Genomic DNA, 23,425 nt, shown 5'->3' on the forward strand with positions numbered 1-23,425 from the left:
GTGCGACTCTGCTCGCAGGCCATTATATCACTTTTGCATCGCCTAGAAATTTATCATCATCTTAAATGATCCATTTTTATTAAATAAAATGTGTATCCTGAACGTCGACGACGTTCCGGACGCAATGACACTATCCGTTTGTCGATCTGAGGTCATTCGAGCATCTTCGAGGGCTCATTTCCGTCGTAGCGCAGGCCATTATATCACTTTTGCATCGCCTAGAAATTTATCATCATCTTAAATAATCCAAATTTATTAAATAAAATGTATATCCTGAATGCCAACGACGTTCCGGACGCAATGATGCTATCCATTTGTCGATCTGAGGTCATTCGAGCATCTTCGAGAGCTCATTTCCATCGTAGCGCAGACCTTTATATCACTTTTGCGTCGCCTAGAAATTTATCATCATCTCAGATGATCCAAATTTATCAAATAAAGTGTGTATCCTGAATGCCAACGACGTTCCGGACGCAATGATGCTATCCGTTTCCTGATCCGACATCATTCGATCAGTCTCACACTTAAATTTTAGGTGTCGATCATCAAGCACATTCTTAGTGAAATTGAGGCTTTCTCCAAATTAGTAAAATTCCAATATAAGATTAAATATGTGATTCTCTTCTCAGCATATATTTTGACATTATAAGCCTTATCGATATTTTTAGTATTTTGAAGAAGCTTGATTCTTAAGTGGCAAGAATCATTTATGCTTACAACATTCCTTCTTCTGATATATCCTCCTTAGTCATTCCTTGAGATGGTTGAATGATACCCAATGCGGTCCATATTAAAATTAAATTATCTTTATCATCTCTACGATCTTGTGGAATAAACAACAAGAATGCGAAATAATTTTTTTGTAGATGATTTGGCGGAACTTTATAATTGAGCCTTAAGATAGAATTCTGACCCAATAGGTTGCTTTCTAGAACGGCCATGCGATGCCTTTCATCCAAGTTATCCTCCAGAACACCGTCGATGGCTTTAGTTTCCAATGGAGATCCTTTGCAATCATCAATATGACGAGCCCATTCAAATTGTTATCGAATTTTACTACCATAATTCTCAAAAGCCAAAGGGAAGAGCATCTTCTTCCATTTACTTTTATCTTGTCATCCTCTCAAACGCCATCCAGCACAAGAAAGAACTTTTGGATATTATCTCAGTCCCAAGATTATCTTGAAGTGTCTCAAGTGTCTCCAAACGAGGCCTTTCCTTCTTAAAAGATTCCAACATATATGCAATGACTCTTTTTTTTTTTTGTATATCAAAGTTGTTGGAAACAAAAACCCACATTTTAAGATCAAATTCCTTTGTCATTTCATCTTCATAAACATGTTGTAGGAGAGTTGTCTTTCCCATACTGCCATGGCCCACTATAGATAGAAGAGAAATGTTTCTATACAAATCAGCCCCCCATTAATAGAAGCTTGGTGTTCGTCATTTAATTTGCTTCCTCGACTAGTGCATAATAAAATTTAATGCAATCCATATTCAAACTGAATCCTTTTTTTATCAAATTTAAGATTCGGGTTGGTTGTAGGGGTCAACAGAGCTGATTGTAGGGGTCAACACCATTCCTATAAAATTGTTCTGGCAAATATAAACTAAATCTGCTTATGGCCCACACGATGAATCTCATTTTATTTTATTCCTGCTTAGATATTTTCATTATCTTTGACACGTTTTCTTTTTCTGTCAATAACTATGGCCGATTGGAAGTAATAGTTATATTAGATATATATTTTCTATCAGAATTCTTATGTATATATTATTTTTTCTATATCTATATACTATTGTATATGTATAATAATCACATATCACATGACCCATCTACAATTAATAATCAACAAGGATTATAGAGAATGTGATGATCAACTTGCAAATAACTATAAGAAGAATGAATAGAATAGCGAACAAAAGCTAGTTCATGATCGATGTAAAAGTGACGATAGTGGAGGTGATCATAATAAATGGTGTGATCGCAGATGAAGACCTACAATGCAAATTTATCATACTTGTTGCAAATCACCTTTGAGTGCAAAATACTTGTAATAACAATGTGATTACAAGTAATAAGAAGAGGGTGAAAGATATGGTGTGACAACAAGGCTATTACCTAAAAGACTTTGGAGCATGATAATTGATTTGTAAACATGATTCATCCCCAAGAAACAATCAATATGAATCATCACCTCAATTGAATGGTTATCGTATAAGAGCTCCAATGGATGTTGTAGTTGACCCATGAAAGCTACTCCAACAAAAGTGCAAATCTCCTATCAACAATAATGAATTTGACAGAAGCATGTAGTGTCTTGAGGATACATGCAATAGTTGCTAGAAGAATTGAAAGACACACAAGCAAATACACCAAATGCAGCAAACAAACGCATGTGCAACAATGATAATCAACAACGAATAACAATTATGTTAAAATCACATTATAATATAATTATTAAAAATATATTTTTAATTTTAATATAATAATTATGTTATAATTAATTAGTTTTAATTTTAATATAATATTATTTTTTTAGAATAATTAGATGTAAGTTATAATACTTTAAATATAAAAAAGTTACAGAATTAAGCAGCTTTTCCTCCTTAGCCGAATGGTTGAGGTGGGACTAACAGGAATGGTAGGGCAGGGGTTCGAACCCCATTGTAGGCACTCGCATGGCTCGCTGGCTGGGCAGGTCATCTGGTCGGCAGTCCTCAGTCGAGCTGTGGTGCAGCAGGCTGAGGTTCGGTGTGTGGGCTTGCTAGGGGCAGCAAGCTGGTGGATTAGTGTGGGCTGCTCGAGTTGCTGGCTAAAATTATCTATTCAATTAATTTTTTTTTATTTTTAAGTGAAAACATAATCAGCCGAAAATATATTTCCGATGAAAAATTCACCTGAAATTCGTGGGGAAAATTTCCAGCTCATTATTTAACTCTGGAAGGACTTTTTCGACGTGCATTTTACAGTCGAAATAATTTTCACCGGAAATCCGTTAGAAATGCCAATTTTCGATGGATTTTTGTCATTTTTTGGCAAAAATGGCCGCCAAAAAATAGTATTTTCCTATAGTGTAACCTCCACAAAGCAAACTCCAATACTGACAACAGCACTCCTTATAATCTACTAGAGGAAACATGACCCAAGAGGCATACAAGTCCAGCCGCAACGAATAAAAGAAAAGCATTATCCATTAAAAGAAAAGATTGGAGCAATTTTAGAATTAGAAGAATTGCCAATTGCATATTTAAATATTTACACCTTAGAATTTTTCTTATTTTTCTTAATGAGCATAGTAAAGAAGCCTTTATCAATATTGATAATATTCAAACATGAACCATCTTGTAGATCCAAACATCTTTCTACATTAATAATCCCTCTAGACTTAAGAATTTTTGACGGTTCAAAATCCAACCAGTTTGACTAGTCAACAAATTTTTTAGTAGAAATTTCCATTAATTATTGATGTCCTAAATTCATAGAAATTAAAGCTTCATCATATATATGTGAAAAAGGAATACCAATAATGGGATCCATATTAGAGACATATAATTAGAATCATTCATATGAGTTGCTTCAATCTCAGAGGGGTTAGCCACAATAGCCATTGCATGAGTTAAAGGACTAATAGTAGCTACTGAATTAGTATCCCCCAACTCAACATTATTGGAGGGAAAAATAATGGCATTCTCACTAACTCAGTTCGGTAAATTAGGAAAAATGACAAGTTGGTTATTTACACTATTGAAAGCAAAAGTAACTAAAGTTTTATCAACCATTGCATTAATAAAAGCTTCACTAATCAAAGTACCAAAAGCATTAATAGTACCAACACCATCATTAACATGTGTAAACACAAGATTTGTTGTCATTAAGAATAAACTTTTCACATTTTCTTGAGCCACAACATCAGAATAATCCTTAGAAAGTTATTGTAACCATGCTAGCAGCAATCACAGGTTCGAGGTTCATAGGAGCAAGAATTAAATGGGGATGCAAAATACATTCACTCTCAAATGACCTGTGATTTGTAATGACCACAAATTGGATCAAGAAACTCCTTCATCACAACTTGTTGTATGTAACCTAAATTATTAAGGTCAAGCCACGCCTAATTGGGGTAGCTCCTGGTGATATCAAGCTCAACAAGACACGAGCTATATAAGGCCTCAAGCCTATGGAAGTAGCATTATTTATTTTTAATGGCTGACAAAACAAAGATCCCAATTCGTGAAGGATACGAGAAGAGAGGAGATGTCGTTGGAGGTTAGAGAAGGAGACTTAGATCGGAATAATAGGGGATTCCATATTGATATCAAAATGTGACGATCACTTGGAGAGTTTCATATAGCACTTACCATAAAAAATATGAATGATGTGAGAAAACATTTTTATAATCCCAGTTATTTGCCAATTTGATTAAAACATATTATGAATTCAAAAGAGTTAAATAAACTTTAGCATTGAGTTTAAGGTTAAAGAATAATTTACGAATCATGTCGATGGGAGGTCTCCGAGCAGGAAACTTTTTATAAAAGCAAATTGAGAAGGTGATGCAAGAGCCAGTATCTCCTCTGAAATTCACAATGAAGGATGATTACGATGTGTAGTGGTTTTGAGATTGGGAAAAACCACTAAGGAAGATGCCCCATGCATATAACATCTAACAATGAATGAGATTTTATTTTCCCAATAAAAAATCCCATATCATTCAAGCGATTGTCCATGATCTAGCCGAAGCATGACCGAGTTGGCCGAGGTGGAGAAATTGGGAGTACAAAATCTAACAAGAAAGCCTAATAAAAGGATAGAAGAAGAAGAGGAACTTCCCTGAGAGCAGCATCAACATGTAGAGGCGTGACAAACAACGTCGCCAAGGTGTATGGTTAATGCAAAAACCCTGGCAGAGCAAGTACAAAAAAATGCATCCTCCACTTATTTTTATTCTAGCCATCTCTTATCACTAAGCCACTCCATTTCCTCAACACATCCTACTAGGAGTGTTATTTTGTCACTTACATAGGAAATATCATAGGCCAAATGATAAATCGACATCACCCACTTCTCTTGTATGCTAGCCATAAATATGAAACAATTCATTTTATTAAATATTTAAATCATTGTTTTATACATTTATATTAAAATGATAAAATTTTAAATATGAATATGTGGAATCTATCTCCAATTTTTTAAATTAAAAATCAAATATGTTAATATTAAAAAAAGGGAGATTTACATACATACCACATTGTACTACTATATTTACATATTTAACACCTAAAACTTTAATATTACATACATACCACACATAGTTCATTTTTCATATCAAATATGAGTGGTAGAAATGAAATATATGAGTGGTAGGAAGGAAATATGAGTGATATATTTGATATTAAAATAATATAGAGTGGTATGTATGTAATATTAAAATTTTGAGTGTTAGACATGTAAATAGGATGGTCTAAAGTGGTATGTATGTAAATTTCCCTAAAAAAAAAAATTCAATAACATTCTATTAAAGATGGTTTAAAAATATTGGATTAGTTACATATTGCATAAAATTTAATTTTTTTTTTCCATTTTCAATTTTTATTATTTTATATTTTTGAGGTTTTAAAATTTAAACATGTGAGAAAAATATCAAATTAAAAAATACTTAAAAAGGAAATTATTAAACACAATATTTAGATAAAACATTTTCTCTTCATAGCTTTTAAAGTAAAAAAAAAAAAAACTAAATTAGAGCTTTCATTTATACTTTGAAAGGCTGTTCACAAATAGCTCAAGATTCTTAGAGGCTAATCCATTTTCACGCAGCACCTCCTTGGCCTTCTCCGTCCACTCCTCAGTCTTCCTCCTAATCTCCCTTGCCCTCTCACCTTCCCCCATCACCACCTCCACACCACGCATCAACTCCGCCGCTTCCACGACCCCATCCTCCCATACCTCCGCCGTCACCCCAATTCCCCACGCTGCCTCCGCTAACCTTGCATTTGTCGCTTGCTCGATCCGCTGTGGCAGCATCACCATCGACACCCCTCTCGTCACTGCCTCAGACATTGAGTTCCACCCACAGTGCGTCACAAAGCACCCAACCGCCTTGTGATCCAACACTCTCAACTGCGAGCACCACTCCACCACCTTCCCTTTCCCTTCCTTCAAAACCCTCTCTAACCCGATCCCTTCCAATCTACTGTCCTTCTGCAACACCCATAAGTATGGCCTCCCACTCTCCTTTAACCCGAGATCCAATTCCTCCACTTGTCTCCCCGTCAGCCGTGTCAAGCTGCCGAAAGCTACGTACACCACCGAACGTTCCTCTTGCGAGTCCAACCATTCCATGTAACCACCGGCGGCGTCCTCCTCAAAAAAGTCCCTCCTTCCTACCGCCTCTGCAGGCATGGAGCTCATATCCACTGATGGCCCAATTGTGATCAATTTCATCTCGGGGATTCCTTCTAATACAGATGCTTCAAGTTGATGAAACGTGTTCATCAAAACTATAGGCTTCTCATGCTTGCCGAGTTCTACGAATATTTCTTTGTGCGCGGAGAGGTAAGCGTTCGGTGTGGTGATGATGGAGGGAGGTCTTTCATCCGTAGACGAGGTAGCCCGGGTAGTTCTACGGAGAAAGAGGAGTCTTTCTCATCAGCGGCGGTGAACGTGAAGCTTGGGTGGCCTTGGAAGTAGTGGTAGTAGATGGCGAAGACAGAGGCGGGCTGAATCCAATAGTGGATTGCAGGGATGCTCAGATCGCGCGCGATGTCAGCTGCCCAAGTGAGTATGTCGTTGGTGTACAATATGCAGGTAACAGGGGAGCCTTTGGCGATGAAGTTGTGCGCTAGGGTGGCGATGGTTTGGGAGCCAACTGACTTAAGCTTTTCCATGAAGTGGTCGGCATCGATTGCCGCCAGGTGGTCCACATCATCAAAGCCGTCGGAGTAAGGCGCGTAGGCGATGACTCCAGAGGCATCTAGATTGAGAGGCGCCTCCTCTGTCGCATCGTCAAGCTAGCCGGCTGTGGCAGACGATCCTGGAAAAAGCCGGCGGTGGGAGGAGAGAGGTGTAGTGATGGTGACTCGAGCTTTTGCAGTCCGAGCGAGTCGACGTGCGAGGTGGCGGGCGGGATTGATATGACTTTGTGCGGCTACGATCACCATAAGGAAATGGTGACCTTGGCCATGGCGGTGATCGGTGACCATTGTCGATGTTGCTGATAAGCAGTCGATTCGTGTTGGACTTATAAAAGTCTTATTGCCCGAGTGTGACGTTTGCGCTAACGATAGGGTTTCGCAAGAAAAATGATAAAATAGAGCAGATCTATGGCACACCAATCAAGATAACAGACAAAATAATTAATGAATAAATTAATAGAAACCATTCAAACCTACTCCATGAAACCGTTGCAATAATGAATGCACCATAAAATAAATTAAGGGACTGTTTGGTTGCCTGCAAAGTAAATACAATGTAAAGTAAATGCAGTGTAAAGTAAATGTATTGCATTTCAAATACTTTGAGGCTGTTTGGTTGTATGCAAAGTAAACACAGGAGAAATATTTCCCTTGTTTGGTTAGATATATCCAGAGTAAAGTAAAACAGTGCATTTGTAATATTTTTTTGTCATTATAACTAGTGTATTTATAAAATCAATCACCGATTGTTTAAACTTTGTTTGGGATAGCTTTCTTCTTGCTTTCTAAAACTTCTTTTTAGTACAAATTAATGCTATAAACTCTCTAACATCGAATATTATCATCTTTAGCTTTAAATTTGAGTCAGGTTCATTTTTTTGTAATTTTACATCAAATAATTATGATTTAACTTGTTGATAACGTTTTCCCTAATATATAGAGAGCAAATATGTTTCAATATATAGCTCAAAATGTCAATCATGTTTGACTTTTTTAGCTCATAAACTGCATAAATATGGTTCAGTAGTATAGTAAATGTACCAAATGACTTTCCTTATTATTATTTAACATTGAACTTAAATTAGATATGAATAAAATTTGATTGATATTAGAGCAAAAAATTAAAATCTAACCCAATGTTTGGTCTCTTATAATCCTTAAACCCTCTTATTTGGTCGTGTGAATCATTTTAAAAGTGGATGAATCTCTTAATATATATTAATTTAGAACAAATACATAAATTGCCCCTCACTTAGATTTTTGGTTTGGCTAAATAATCAATGATGAAAATCAACACAATTAAATAATTAAAGTCAACAAATAACTAAGACACCAACTTTCAGCCAAGTACTGTTAAATAATTACAAGATTTTCACAAGCCAATTAGTTTATGATTCTATAGTCTCTCGATTGAAGCCGAACAGGACGACGACCTTCGCTTTTCTCCTCTCGATTGAAGCCGAACAGGACGACGACCTTCGCTTTTCTCCTCTCGATTGAAGCCGAACAGCACGACGAAGCTTGCTTTTCTTCCGATGGACGAAGCTTGCTTTTCTTCCGATGAATTTATAACCCGCTCGTATTGAGCGGGTTTCTAATTCACGCAAAACAGTCTCCGTAATACACTCCTAAGGCATCCGGTGATTTCGTTTTGTTCCGCTCAAATTTACCCAAACAACCAAATATAGTAAATACAGGTATTTATTTTACTTTACACTCCTAATTCAGGCAACCAAACAGCCCCTAAAACATTACGGTCAATTTTTTTTTTATTAAATTTAAACAAAATTTTAATTTTTAACCGGATAATGAATAAAAAAGAGTCTTTCTAGATCTGTCTCAATTTTTCTTAGCATAGATCAAATATAATATATAGTCATAAGAAGATCAACATTTTATTTGTCCAAACAATCTAAAACGACTAACTCTATCTTACATGCCTCTCGAGCTACTCCAACCTTTCATGTCCATACTCATTTCACTTGAGCATCGTTTATCTCTGCAAGCCTTAACCATATGTTTCTCTTTTAATGACTAATATTATTTGCCATAAAGCATTGCAGGTCTCACCATCTTCTTATATAATTTTTATTTAAATATTAGGGATACTTTTCCATCACAAAAAAGGTTCCCTGTAAGGACTTTGTTCTACTTTTTATTGGATGAAATAAAATTATACTTTTAAAAATAATAAATGAATAAAATTTTGTAATAAAAAATTACTCTAAGAAGTAAGAAAATCATCTCAAACAAAACCTGAATTACGAATGATTGCTCATAAGTACTCTATCAAACATCACCCCAAAAATTAAAATATTTAACACATTTTTTTTTGGGTAAATTTGGGGCAAAGCCTTTTTTATATATAAAAAAAGATTACAGGTAAGTAAAGGAAACAGAATATATTATCCTAAATCTCAAAAACAGGAGATAAAGGAATCTAAAGAAGCAAAAAAACAATACATAAAGAGAACCCAGCAGGCTGAAGAGCCATAAAGGACTCAGGTTGTTCTGGCTTAAGATATTGCTCGAAAGGGTCCATCCAGAACAAAAAACCGCTGGTTGCCGAGAAGGCCATCCAAGGGAATGCTGAAGGTCAGTGATCATCATTGTCCTTTCAAAAATAAGCGTCCAGGCATCCCGTAGAGGCAGCAAAATTACAGGAACCTCAAAAACCGCAGGAGTATAGGCAGCAGCCACAGGAATAGTAAACAATATATAGCTGCAAAATTCTCCAATCTAAAAGATCATATCTACTTCCAGCCATGGGTTTTAATAATAATAGCTCTCCTAATATTGACAGTGACAGTAGCTTGGCATTCAGAATTTCCACCAAAAATTCTCTCGTTCCTAGCTCTCCAGAGAAAATAGATAGTGGCAGAAACCGTGAAGAACAATCTTTTTGTTTGGGCATTAAAACCTTGGTCACAAACACTATCATAAACTTGAAAAAGATTTGGTTTCATCAGCCAACTATTAAGCCAAGGGAGCAAAGATTTAACAATGGAGAAAGTAAATCTACAGTAAAAAAAATAGGTGGCTAAGAGTTTCCATGTCCTCATGACAAAAGCAGCAAGTGTTCAGAGTTGTGATACCCATGGCAGCAAGAACATCATAAGTTTTCAAACCACCATTGAAAGCAAGCCAGGCGTACACAGAAAAATGAAGGGCAGCTCTTTTATGCCAAACAAACTTGTGCCAGTTCACCTTATCCAAATTGGAGTAAAAACAGAGTCTGAAATCAGCAAACTTAGGATTAGACTTGTTAACCCATAAGTGATTCTCGTCCTGCTTATCAATGCAAACAGCTAAAATAAGATTAGAGATATGAGTGTCAAAGGCAGCAGGGAGGATCCACTTGTCTCCTTGAATGAGTTTGGCCACTTTCCAGTCAAAAAAATGAGAGTATCTATAAATGGAGTTCGAATGATTCAGATACTCAGTAGTAGAAGTTCCACCACACCACGGGTCCCAAATAACAGAAAGGTGGCTAGAGGGGTTAACCAATAAAGTGATAGAGCTTTGAATGCTCTCAGCTTTGGTACACAGGATTTTCCTGTATTGAGAGTAGCCAGCATACTTCCTAGATAGAGGGTTCCAGAGGGAGAAGTATTTAGCTCTCCACCAACTAAAGAGCAAGTTATCAGTGTTAAGAAATCTCTAGATAATTGAGCATGAAAAACTATGGTATAAGGACTCAATAGAGGGAATCCCCAACCCCCCATTTTGTTTTGGATAGCACGTACGTTTCCAGGATACCATATGAAGCTTGCGAGCATTGATGTTACCAAAAAAAGTAAATCTGAAACACATACGACTAAGCTGTTTACTGCAACATTTGGGTATAATGGAGCCACGAATCCAGTAAGCAAGAGAGTTTCAAATAGTAAATTTAATGTACTGCACTCTACCAGCAAAGGACAAGGTCTTAGCTTTCCAACCATCTAAAATAGAAGAGATTTTAAGCATAAGAGGTTGGAAATCTATTGCTTTAAGTTTTCTGTAGAAGATAGGAATCCCCAGATATTTCATGGGAGTGAAAAACTGCTGAATGCTGAGAATATCGCAAATGTCAGAGGCAGAAGGGGCCTCCTTGGAGACTAAGATAGTGCTTTTTATGGGATTGACATGAAGGCCAGTAGCATTAGCAAAAGTGGAGAGGATAGATTTAAGAGTGTGAGCATTACTGGTGGAAGCAGACCCAAATACAAGAAGGTCGTCAGCAAACAAAAGGTGGGTAATGTGACAGCTCCCAACCGAAAAACCTTTAAAACTGCTGTTGGAAGAGGCCAAATCAAAGCAAGAGGATAACCCATCCATAATAATACTAAATAGGTAAGGGGAGAGCGAGCAACCTTGACGAATTTCAGAGGTGGAGTTGAAATAACTTTCAAGCGTTCCATTAATATTAATGGAAAAATGGACATTCGAAGTGCAAGCCTTAATCCAAGAAATAAACATTTTAGGGAAGCCTTTAGCTTCAAGTCTCTTATAGAGAAAGCCCCTCGAAACCGTGTCAAATGCTTTAGTAATGTCATACTTGGCACATAAATATTTGTGTTTACCCGAGTGATTGAAGTTGCCCAGAATTTCAGAGGCAAGTAAAATATTGTCAGAGATATTCCTTTTATTGATGAAACCACCTTGACTCGGGTGAATGATATAAGGCATGACCTCCTTCATTATGTTGGCTATAATTTTAGCAATGATTTTGTAAATAACATTGCAAAGAGCAATGGGCCTAAAGTCCTTGACGTTACTGGCATGAGAAGTCTTAGGAATAAGGGCAATGGCGATGGCTTTAGTTTGATTTGCCATGTAACCAGTAGCAAAGAAGGAGAAAATAACAAGTGGGACTGAATAATATTCCAAGTGGCTCTATAGAATTCAAAGGTAAATCCATCAGGCCCCGGAGCTGAATTATATTTACCAGAGAAAACAATGTTTTTAATTTCATCAATAGTGACAGGAGCCGTGAGGTTGGAAAGGAGGTGAGCAGGAATCTGATTACCAACCGGGATGTTCAAGTGCTGAAGGTTAAGATTAGGAGGGGCCAGAGAATTGAAAAGCTCACTGTAATGTTTAATGAAAACATTGACAATGTCCATGTGGGAAGAGAAAGTGCCTTGCTCAGTGGTGATTTCCTTGATACGGTTGTGGTTTTGAGAGATATTGACTTTGGAGTAAAGAAACTTAAGATCATCCTCCCCATGAGTAAGCCACTTCACCTTTGCCCTTTGCATAATCCAACTAGTCAAGGTTGTTTGATAAAAAGCAAGCTTAGTATTAATAACCTTTAGGTTACTGTTAAGGGAGTAGTCCAGCGGGTTGTTTTGGATATGGGAAGTCACCAGGCTTTGTTGAGCTTGCAGATTGTTAATTTCTACCTGAATAGAATTGGCATTGGACCAAGGTTTGGTTTTCAGGATGTTTTTCAGAGTCTGGAGCTTGAAATTAAAGGAGCTTAAGGGACTACTCTTGTTAGGGAGAGAAAAAACATCCAGAAGACTAATCCAAAAATCCGGGTACTTGGTGCAGTAGTTCTTGAACATGAAACGATGCCCTCTTCTAATAACAGCAGAATTCAACAGGATTAAGGGTGAATGGTCTGAAACATCCGAATCTTCCACCCTATAGAAAGAGTTGGGGAAGGAGTCAAGCCACTCATCATTGACAAGAATACGGTCCAGTTTAATATGGATAGGGTTTTCAATTTGCTGGTTGTGCCAAGTAAAGAAGTGACCAACAGAAGAAAGGACGTCTTTAATCCCAGTGTTAAAGATCATGCTATTAAAATCTCCCAACTTAGAAGTGGTGAGAGCTGCACCACCAGTTTTTTCATTAGTATTACGGCAACAGTTGAAATCCCCCACAATGGCCCAAGGGGCATTGATAGAACCAGCAATATTTTGAATCGCCTTCCACAAAATCTGCCTCTCCAAAAAGGAATTGCTAGCATATACAACAGTAATAGAACAAATAGTTTTGGAGTTAACTATGACAGTACCATGAATAAATTGACTGGACATATGTTGAGGAACGAATTTGACGGTGTTCTCATTCCACTTCACCCAAATACGATCAGAACTGGAATACGAGAAGTTTCCACATGTGGCTTCTTGAACAAAAATTTTATGGTTGTCTATGAACCAATGGCTGTTGAGATTGGGTTGGGTGATTTTGGCTTCAAGGATGAAGAAAAGGTCAATGTAATTGGCATGGGCTAGATTTTTGCAGCTAAGCACCTTGTCCGGGCTGTTAAACCCTCGCACGTTCCAGGCTGCTATATTTGGGAGGTTCATTAGGATCTAGTGTTTGGGGTAGAGGCCTTTTTTGCTTGCTTGCCTCTAGTTTGTTTTTGGCTTTGTTGGGTAGTTTGCTGGGTTTTGCTGGAGGTGGAGCTAGAAGTGGCAGTTTCATTGGTGGAGCTACGAATGGTGGGTTGGTGATTGCGGGGTGATGTGTGTGGTGGACTGCTTGAGTTAGGGTTAGAAAGAGTCAATAGTTGTTGGGGGGCAGTGTTAGGAGGGGGACTGTGGGTTCGGGTATGGGGCAGAAAATCAATATTTTCATCATGATCATTTAAAGCATCAAACTTGTTTTTTTGTGCTTATGAGTGTAGATTGGGTTGTATTGGGTATGATTTCAGTAATGTCATGTGGTTCTCCATAAGGGGAGTTTAGGTTCGGAATAAGAGTTCCAGGATTGGAGGGTTGCTGGTCAAGAGGGTTGATTTACAAAGGCTGTAAATTTGTGTTGGTTTGGTTTAGCTTAAGCAGAGGCGGCTTGGGGATTAAGAGTCTGGGAGGTGGAGTTTGTCTAGGCTTCCTGCTGGCGTTATGGTTTCCAGTCCTATTGAATTCTAAGGGGGAAGGACTTGCCCTCAACACAATAAAAAATTTCATCGGGAAGAAGGGAATTACTGGTGATTTGAACGCAAACTCGCGCAAATGTAAGTCGAGCCTTTGTCGCTGTGAGAGCATCAACGGCAATAGGTATACCCACACAACTTGCAAGTTTAGAAATACCTTCCGGGGTCCAGAGAGAGAGCGGCAAATTCAGGATTTTAATCCAGAGCGAGATCGAAGGGAACTCCTCGCGTTTAGGGATGAAATCCAGAGTCCACTTTTGTAAAATGAACGGTTTCCCAAAGAAGAACCAAGGTCCTCCAGACCAGGTATGCTCATAGTCTTCAATAGCCGAGAACTTCAGCAAGAAGAAGCCTTCATCCATGGTGAGCAGAGAAAGGGATCCACGGAGAGGCCAAGTCTTTTTAATAACCGTGAGTAGAGCTTCGTAAAAGGGCCTTTTCTCAATCGAGTAACCGACTAACGAAAGGGACCATTCGGAAGCTCCAGCGTTAAATTGGTCGTAGGTAAACTGAGCAGTGAGGTTTTGAGTGGGAACAAAAAAAAGAGAGTGAGAGAACTCAACAGAAATTTGTGGGGTGGTGGTCAGGAGGTTCTTCCAAAGAGGAAGAACGGAGGAGGTAGAAGGAGAAGCAAGGGAGGTAGCTGAAGGCAGCGGGGAGAAGTCATTAACGTCCATGGGGAAAAACTCCCCCGGCCGGGAGGCGGCGGGAGAATAACAAGGGTCGAAGAAGGCAAACCCTAGCAGAGCTTATCCTCAGCACTCGAGTCCCTAGCAGACCACTGTTACAGGCTTCGACGCTAACCTATTTAACACATTTAGTTCAAGCATTTCTTCAACCTGTCTTCAGCAACCTCCATCCCTATCTTCACGTTAGCTTTCAATCCTCCAATCTCAAGCTTTCAAACCCCGCATCCTGCTGCGACTACAGCAAAACTCCACGTGAAAGCTGCCCTGTGCCGACCCCTAACGTAGCTCTTCAACCCATTACTGCCGCACCCTCTCTCTCTCTACCAATCCGAACCCCCACCTCCTGCTGTTGGATTCTCCTGCACGTCCCAACCTCTTTGCCTCGGCCAGTATTCAATCTACTACAAGCCAAGTCGCTACCAGACAAAACTCTCACTGCTCTTGATAAGCTACTTCCTGAACTTTTACCTTTTCATTTTGTCAGGTTCACTTGATCACATTGCTTATTTCCCTTCACAGCGTTATTGCTTTAGCTTTCTTATTTCCTTTCCCATTCCTATAAATTTGTAAATGCCCATGCATGAAAGAAAGCATGGTAAAACAAAATATATACAAAGAGATAAAATAATGGAAGTAAAATATAGTAAGATTCCATTTTATTTCTGTTTAGATGTTTTCATTATCTTTGACACGTTTTCTTTTTCTGTCAATAACTATGGCTGATTGGAAGTAATAGTTATATTAGCTATATATTTTCTATCAGAATTCTTATATATCTATTTTTTTTATATCTATATACTATTGTATATGTATAGTATTTTCTACATATTCGTGTATATACTATTTTATATACATTTGTATAAATATATTCTTTGTAAATAAATATATATGTTATTTTATGTATATAAATATATATTTTTTAAAATTTATGTATATACTTTATTTTGTTAAAGTATTCTTAAAAAAAAAAAGAAAAGAGATTATAAAAAAGAGAGAATGAGAGTTTCCAAAAAAAAAAGAAAAAAAAGAAGAAACAAAAAAGAGAGTAATATATATATATATATAAAAGAGAATTAGAGGGTTTTGTGCATCTCACCGTTCCATTGCGAATGTATGAATTTCAAACTCAAATTCTCGTCTCAGCGTTCACGATGCATCGGCAAACTGCCCATACATGCTTTTCTTAGCATGGTGGGAAGGGAATCCGGTGTGATGCTTACAACAAGGCAGGCAATCATCTAATATCTCTTTCGGCATTCATTGCGTACTGAAAAACCATATATACATGCTTTTCTCTAACGTGGTGCGAAGGAAACCCAGTGCGACACTTACGGCGAGACGGGGATATTCATAAGTACCCGTTCACGGGTAAATGACTGTGTTTTTCTTTCAACAAGTACTAAAGACTCATACACATCTTTCTCTAGCATGGTGGGGGTTGAAGATTTCACGACCGCAGTGTCCTCGTCTAATGGCACTTACCGTACATGTTTTTTTCTAGCGTGACGGGAGGCCTAGTTTTTCGTAGTTTTTTTCTAAACGAGGGAGATGCCGGGAGATTGCCAAAATTTTGGATGAACATACAACTAAATTTGGGACTTTATCGAACACCAAATGGACAAAGATTTGGACTTAAACAAAAAGGACTAAAGTGAACTCAAACTTTAAATGAACTTGAAAGACAACATAAGCTTAAACAAGGACTTGAATTGAACCTACTTCATACTTGAATTGGCAACAAGTTAACATCAAAGATTGGACCACAACGAGCATGATTTGGATAATTACATGCAAATGAGCATATAAGTTGAACTTTATGAAGAGCAACATGGTACTCGAAAATGAAACCATGACTTGTATATTAATGAGTCATAACTCAAGTACAAGTGAGCATGTATAAGCATGGCTCACTTGCAACAATTAACATGAATTGAATGCAAGCTTAAACCAAATGCAAAGGACTCAAACCTGAATAAATGAAAAATAAGCAATTAAGTCCTTACTTGATGAATGCATAAGTAAAATGCAAATGAATACATATGAATTTGGTGAACCAAGGGATTTGAAAGTATCACTCACTTAATAATAGTGAGGACACTGTATAATTTGCATTGAATTATACAATTTGCACATGAACAACATACAATGAAATTCAATAAACTTGAAGTATTTGAATGTTCACAAACAAATACTACAAATCATACAAGAATGATAATGGTGACACTCATATCAATCATGTAAGCAAGTATGCAAGTACTCATTATGAACAAAACATCGACACAACTCCCTCACGTATATCAATTGATGAAGTTGAAGGATGATACAACAATACGTTTATAATCAATAATATAAGATTTTAATAAAGTAACAAGGATTCATCACTTTGATGGAAATACAAACTTCAATAGGTGAGTTCACTATACGAGTCACAAATCATCCTCAAAAGTCTGTAGAAGACTCGTAACATATCACATGACCCATATACAATTAATAATCAATAAGGATTATAGAGAATGTGATGATGTACTTGCAAGTAACAATAAGAATGATGAAGAGAATAGCGAATAAAAGCTAGTTCATGATCAATTTAGAAGTGACGACAGTGGAGGTGATCACAATAAATGGTGTGATCGCAGATGAAGACCTACAATGCAAATTTATCATACTTGTTGCAAATCACCTTTGAGGGCAAAAGACTTGCAAGAGCAATATGATTACAAGTAATGAGAAGAGGGTGAAAGATATGGTGTGACTTCAAGGCCATTACCTAAAAGACTTTGGAGCATGATAATTGATTTGTAAATATGATTCATCCCCAAGCAATAATCAGTAGGAATCATCACCTCAATTGAATGGTTATCGTATAAGAGCTCCAATGGATGTTGTAGTTGATCCATGAAAGCTACTCCAATAAAAGTGTAAATCTTCTATCAAAAATAATGAACTTGACAGAAGCTTGTAGTGTCTTGAGGATACAGGCAACAATTGCTAGAAGAATTGAAAGACACACAAGTAAATACACCATGTGCATCAAACATACGCATGTGCGACGATGAAAATCAACAATGAATAACAAATGCTACAACATATTTGCAGTCAATAAATAATCAATGGTTACGAAATATATTGATTCACTGCAAGCACAGATGGAAGATATGCAGTGGATGTAGGCTCCTACTATTTATCGTAGAAGATCCATTGTACACCAGACGTGGTATTCACAAGCAAAATACAAAAGGACTACAACAAATACCAAATCCTACAAGTTGCTATGGGAGACTATTGGCACCTAATGCTTTGTCCACAAGCAGTGTGCAAAGTGACTACAACAAATATAAATACTTACGAGCTGCCGAAAGAGACCTGTTATACACTCAACTCGATATCTATGAGCAAATGTGAAAGAACTGCAATAAATACAAATATCTACAAATGTAAAGTAGGAGATTCATTAGTGCATTATGAGTCACCTGCAGAAAGTTATAAGTAGTACACGACAGTCTACTTGTATAAAGTAGCGAACAACTCAATTCAGAAGCTGCTATGACATGTCATTGGATCCGTAATATTCATACAAGCGGACATAAGGCATTTTACTAATATTCCCAGAATGCCCCTACATGTGCACCATAGTTTGTATATACATGGCTACACCAGAGGTAATTATAATTATAAAACTTGCATGGGCCCCGGTGAGTGTGTTATTTGTACATACGTGATGTCTAGGTATGAGATTTTATGTCTGGTAACTAGAAGTGGAACTAAAAAGTAAAAGAATAACATTCACAATGAAGGTATAAAAGATGCAAAGGCTTGCTCCTCCTTTTTGCAAACAACTGACACTAATTGGGAAGTTGGTTTACCGTCTAAGCTAGTGGCTTCTTCCTTGGACATTGATAAGCTTTGTCATATTTCACTTTCAGAAGGTCTTTATCTTGGTGGTTATTGATCTTATAGAGGTTTTGTGCATTGACATCTTCTGCTTTCCTTTAGGAATTCTTTTGGAGTTTTAGCTTATTACCATCCTTTTCATTTCTTGTATTAACTTTAAAATTAAATGGGATTCTCTGCTCATGGGGTTTCATTTTCTCTTTTTCTTGTGCTCTTAGAACATTTTGGGATTTCTGGATTCTTCTTTAGGTTTTTGTACTCACTTTTTTGTTGATATAAAATTCCACAAAAATATTATATAGCCTAATTATGCCCTTCTCATTTCATTATATTTTATTCTATGCTACTATTATTTTTTTTGTCTTTTTCTCCTTTGATTGGGTTGGCTTTCATAGTGTTGGCTTTGGGAGATTTGAAAATTGTTGCCATTCAATGGCATCCAACTGCTATTTTGTGTCTTTTATCTTTATTTCTTTGGGCTAATTACCTTGCATTTTTCAATATTTTTTTATGCTACTCTCTGTATCATGTGTGATGTTGTTGTAATGGTTAGCAAAAAAATTTTTTTTTGTGTGCAGATTTTGGTTCATTAGATTTGCTTGTTTTTTGCTCCTATGTTTATTATCCTTTTCTGATGTGCCTTTTCCTTTTATCTTGGAGAGATTCCTAATTAATTTTGGCTACATGTCTTTTTTTACTCTTTTGTAATTTGATAGGGATCTTTTACTCTTTAGGTTTTGTTCTCTTTAGCTTGTAGCTCTTTGAGCACTTAGTGAGTGTTTGATCTCTCTAAGAACTTTTAACTCATTTTTTGATGAAACAAAATTAACCACTAAAAAAAAGATCTTTAGTCTATATAAAAATATATATTGTAAACTATCATTATCTCTCTCTCTCTCTCTCTCTCTCTCTCTCTCTCTCTCTCTCTCTCTCTCTCTCTCTATATATATATATATATATATATGCAAATGATTAATTAAATTAATATAGCTTTCGAGAAAGTGATGTGAAGTTATAACCATTGTGGTTATGTAGAGTTATTTTAGACAATGTTATCATTAAAAATTAAACTATCTTCTAGAGTTTAACATTAATTAATATTTTTTTAGGATTATAACTATTTGAATGATGAAATCCATTTAGATATATGCATAGTTTTCTTTGGTGATTAGTCATTATTGTAAGCATTATTACTTATTGTTAATAGTTAAATGGATTATATTCTAAAATAAAATATGATATTCTTTAAATAGTATGTTGTAATATATTTAACCATTTGATTGGGCTTCTAATTAAAGGATCAAAGTTTTTTATTAAGTTCAAATTTTGCTATTAATTATTTCTTTTTCTTATGTATAATATTCCAACACAGATTGATTGAGGAAATATGTTATCAAAGTAATGTCTTTTGTGTAAATTAAATTATTTGGAATATTAATATTTGGCTGAATTAAATCAATATGTGTGGTGATAAATATGTAATAATGTAAGGTGTTTTATGTGAATAATAAGTAAATATAAAAATAAACATATTATTCGACACGTATTTAAATTTAGTTAATTGCTTGATATGATTTTTTATGTGAAAATCTTATTTATTTCTTTTGATCTATATTTAGTTATTACATCTACATCCACAATATCTACTATTTTTAATTCCATTCCCATGTTAAATGCGACCAACTTCAAGGACTATAATTAGAATGGATCTTGATCTTGCATGATTGTATGACTTATTGACCTTAAAAAGTGGGATAGTTCAAATCACATGAGTCTCATGGTCATAAAAGTATGGAATTCTAGAAACCTTTAGATGTGTTGTGCCTACAAAAATTATTACTGCCAAAGGATTTCTTGAGAAAATCGAAAAGCATTTTGCTAACAATCATAAGGCTGAAACAAGTAGACATTTGACTAGCTTGATTTATATGAGATATATGAAAAGAAGAAAATAATAAGAGAGTATATCATGAAGATGTATCCCTTGCTTCAAAATTAAATACACAAGCTTAAACTATATGGGGGTTTACTCTTACATTTTATTTTGATATTACTTTGTGCTTAATTTAGTCGATTTAAGATTAGCTATAACTATCAAAATGACAAACAATCTCTAAATTTGGTCATTTCTCATATAATGTATGAGTGGAAGAAAGGTTGAAGCAATAAAGACTAAAAGTTCACATTTGGCAAGTACATATCCAAGGATAAGAATAAGAAAATGAAGAGGATAAAGAAACTCCAAGTGGTCTGGCTTAAAAGAAATAACAAATTTAAGAAAGATAAAGGAACTTGTTTATTTTTTGATAAACTTGGTCACATTAAAAAAAATTGTACCAAATATAAAGCTTGATGACGTTTTTATGTCATAGTCAAATATTTCTTTGATAATGTATTTTCAAGTGTGTTATAAAGCTACCGGAGAACAGATTTGATGGTGGTTGTTGGAAATAACATTTAGACTTTGTTTTGGACCTTTTTTAATATTTTGTATAAATTTTTGTACTAGAAAGCTGGTTCAAGAAGCAGAAAGAAAGCCGTCCCAAACGAAGCCTTAGCAGTAGAGTAAAATGCAACTCTTACGATTGTTGTATAAGTTGGCCTATATCTTATTGTATAATCATCTTTCAAAAGTGGATTAGAGAAAATTTACTTTGTTTAAAGTTGCTTTTACAAAGTAGATAATAATTGTTTTATTTGGATACTGTCGTTTTATTTCAACTATTATCATAATCAGCCTTACTTTTGAAAATAGAATTATGATCTTAGAGGTGATATAGAAAAAAAATATATTTTAGAATTTTGGGCAAATGCGAGTTTGGGGAGCGGGGATGGTTGACAAAATAGTTCAAATGCTTATATTATTTGAGAAACACATTTCATGGAGGGCATTTGCCCATCCCGAGTTCTTCTTAAATCTGCCCCTAGCTAGTTATGATGCTAAAACCTTGATTTATGGATCTTATCATATTTTATTTATTTTCTAAGAAAAAATATGGGAAAAATATTTTATCTTCTATAAAATAACCCGACGTACTGGCTTCCTATGGAATATGATTCAAATTTGTACAATATACAACAACAACAACATCATCAAGCTTTTTATCCTAGCTACATTAATCATTTTTCTCTATTATGTTCTATTAAGAATTAAATTTTTATTTAAATCTAATAAAGAAATGTATCGTTTCTAATATTTTATAACCAAGTCTTTTTAATTCTACCTCTATCTTTCTTAGCATAAGTCAAATCTAATGCATCTACCTTACTAATCGGGTCAATATAATTAACTTTAAATATTTAAATTATTATTTAAATATATTGCATATACTAATAACAAATAAAAAACCAATCCCCACTCAAAGAATTTTTTTTTTTTATGTAGTAATTGGAGTGAACAAGTTAAAACCTGTTATTTAAATATTATTTTTTTAAAACGGCAAATTTAAGGCATGACAATTAAACAAACAAGTTCCAATGGATTGGAATTTTGCTCAATGGTCTTAGTTTTCACTATTGTCTTCTTGACAATGGCACCGGTCCAATGGAAACTGACTGACTTAGGCTTCGTTTGGGACGGCTTTTTTTACTACTTCTTGAAGCAGATTTCTAGTATAAAAATTAATATTTTTGTACTAAAAAGCTGTTTTAAGAAGCAGTAAGAAAGCCGTCCCAAACGAAGCCTTAGCCTTCTTATATTTCCACACGCTCAAGGAATTTTTTTTTTTTTAAGCAAATTAAATTTTAAATCCACACATATCAAATAAATAAGCTTCAAATTCAAGAGTTCTTGATTAGAAGCCTAAGCTCTTAATCAAGAGGTTACGATCTTATTATTGCTTATTTGTATAACTATATGAAATATGAAGGGAACGATGAAGATATGATCCCAGATGGAATATCAAACGTGGATGATTTTTCTCTAGATTATGTTTCATATATGATTTTTATTGTGTTGATATAGTCGGAATAAGAAGAAATATATATTTTTAATTATACAGTTTATTTTATAAAAAAAGATTAATTATGAGCAATTGGGCCATTCAGGATCCATTTGGAACAACTTTCTTACTATTTTTAAAAACATATTTCTAGTAAAAAATTTCACTATTATTGGTGCTTATAAATGCTCAAAAGTTAACTAGAGATTGATATAGATTCATTGCAAGATAACTATTGTGTTCAAATTCATGGATTTTCACGAATTTAAACACAATTAAATGCTCAAAACTTAACTTAGATGTAGAGACTGATATAGATTCATTGCAAGATAACTATTGTGCTCAAATGGATGTTAATGAAGATCCACTACAACATTAGTAAAGTAAAATTTTTTTTTTTCATGTACAACAAAGTGAGCAACATCATCATTTTCCAAAGATTTTGCTTAACCCAAGAAGATTAAGCGGATTAGAGTTGGTTATACTATCTAACTATATTACAATGACGGCTGACCGTGTGTCTTAAGTCTTGTCGAATTAAATTTAATCAAGTATGAAAGGCTTAAGTTTCATTGATTAACATGCCAAAAATGTATGTATATGTTGTTAGTGCTTGGAAACAACATCATGTGAACATCATGGATGAAATTAAGTTAGGGGACCGAATTCGAAGACAATCTATGCTATTGGTTTTGAGTGCCTTCATTTAAGGCTCTATGTAGAAAGTAAGAGAGTCAATTGAAAATTTCTCATATTAAAGAAGAAACATAACTCCTACATCATCATCGTGGAAGAGCTTTGAGGGTATTTTCTTAGCCTTTATGGATTTTATGATGGTGAGAAGATTTTCTTCAAGGATGATTGGTATCATAAAGAAAATCATGTGGTGGAGAGAAGCTTGTCAATGGCAAATGACCTACTTTATAGTGCAACATTGGTGTATGTAAAAATTGGATGAATACAATGTATTTTGAGTTTACAGATATAGTGGTGTCATAAATAACGACTGGCACTAAAAAACGGCATGTTGAATCATCTAAATGCATTGGTTTAGATTGGGATAATTTTTTACCATTATTTTTATACTGCTTTAAAAAAGATTTTGTACTAAAAAA

General features: G+C 35.4%; 1 pseudogene; it reads right to left on the minus strand.

Annotated features, from left to right (window-relative positions):
• Window positions 1-5,725: 5,725 nt before the first annotated feature.
• Window positions 5,726-7,206, minus strand: LOC110097115 (annotated as a pseudogene).
• Window positions 7,207-23,425: the final 16,219 nt, after the last annotated feature.

The sequence above is a fragment of the Dendrobium catenatum genome, unplaced genomic scaffold (assembly GCF_001605985.2).
Source record: "Dendrobium catenatum unplaced genomic scaffold, ASM160598v2 fragScaff_scaffold_65, whole genome shotgun sequence".
In the NCBI taxonomy this organism is placed as follows: Eukaryota; Viridiplantae; Streptophyta; class Magnoliopsida; order Asparagales; family Orchidaceae; genus Dendrobium; species Dendrobium catenatum.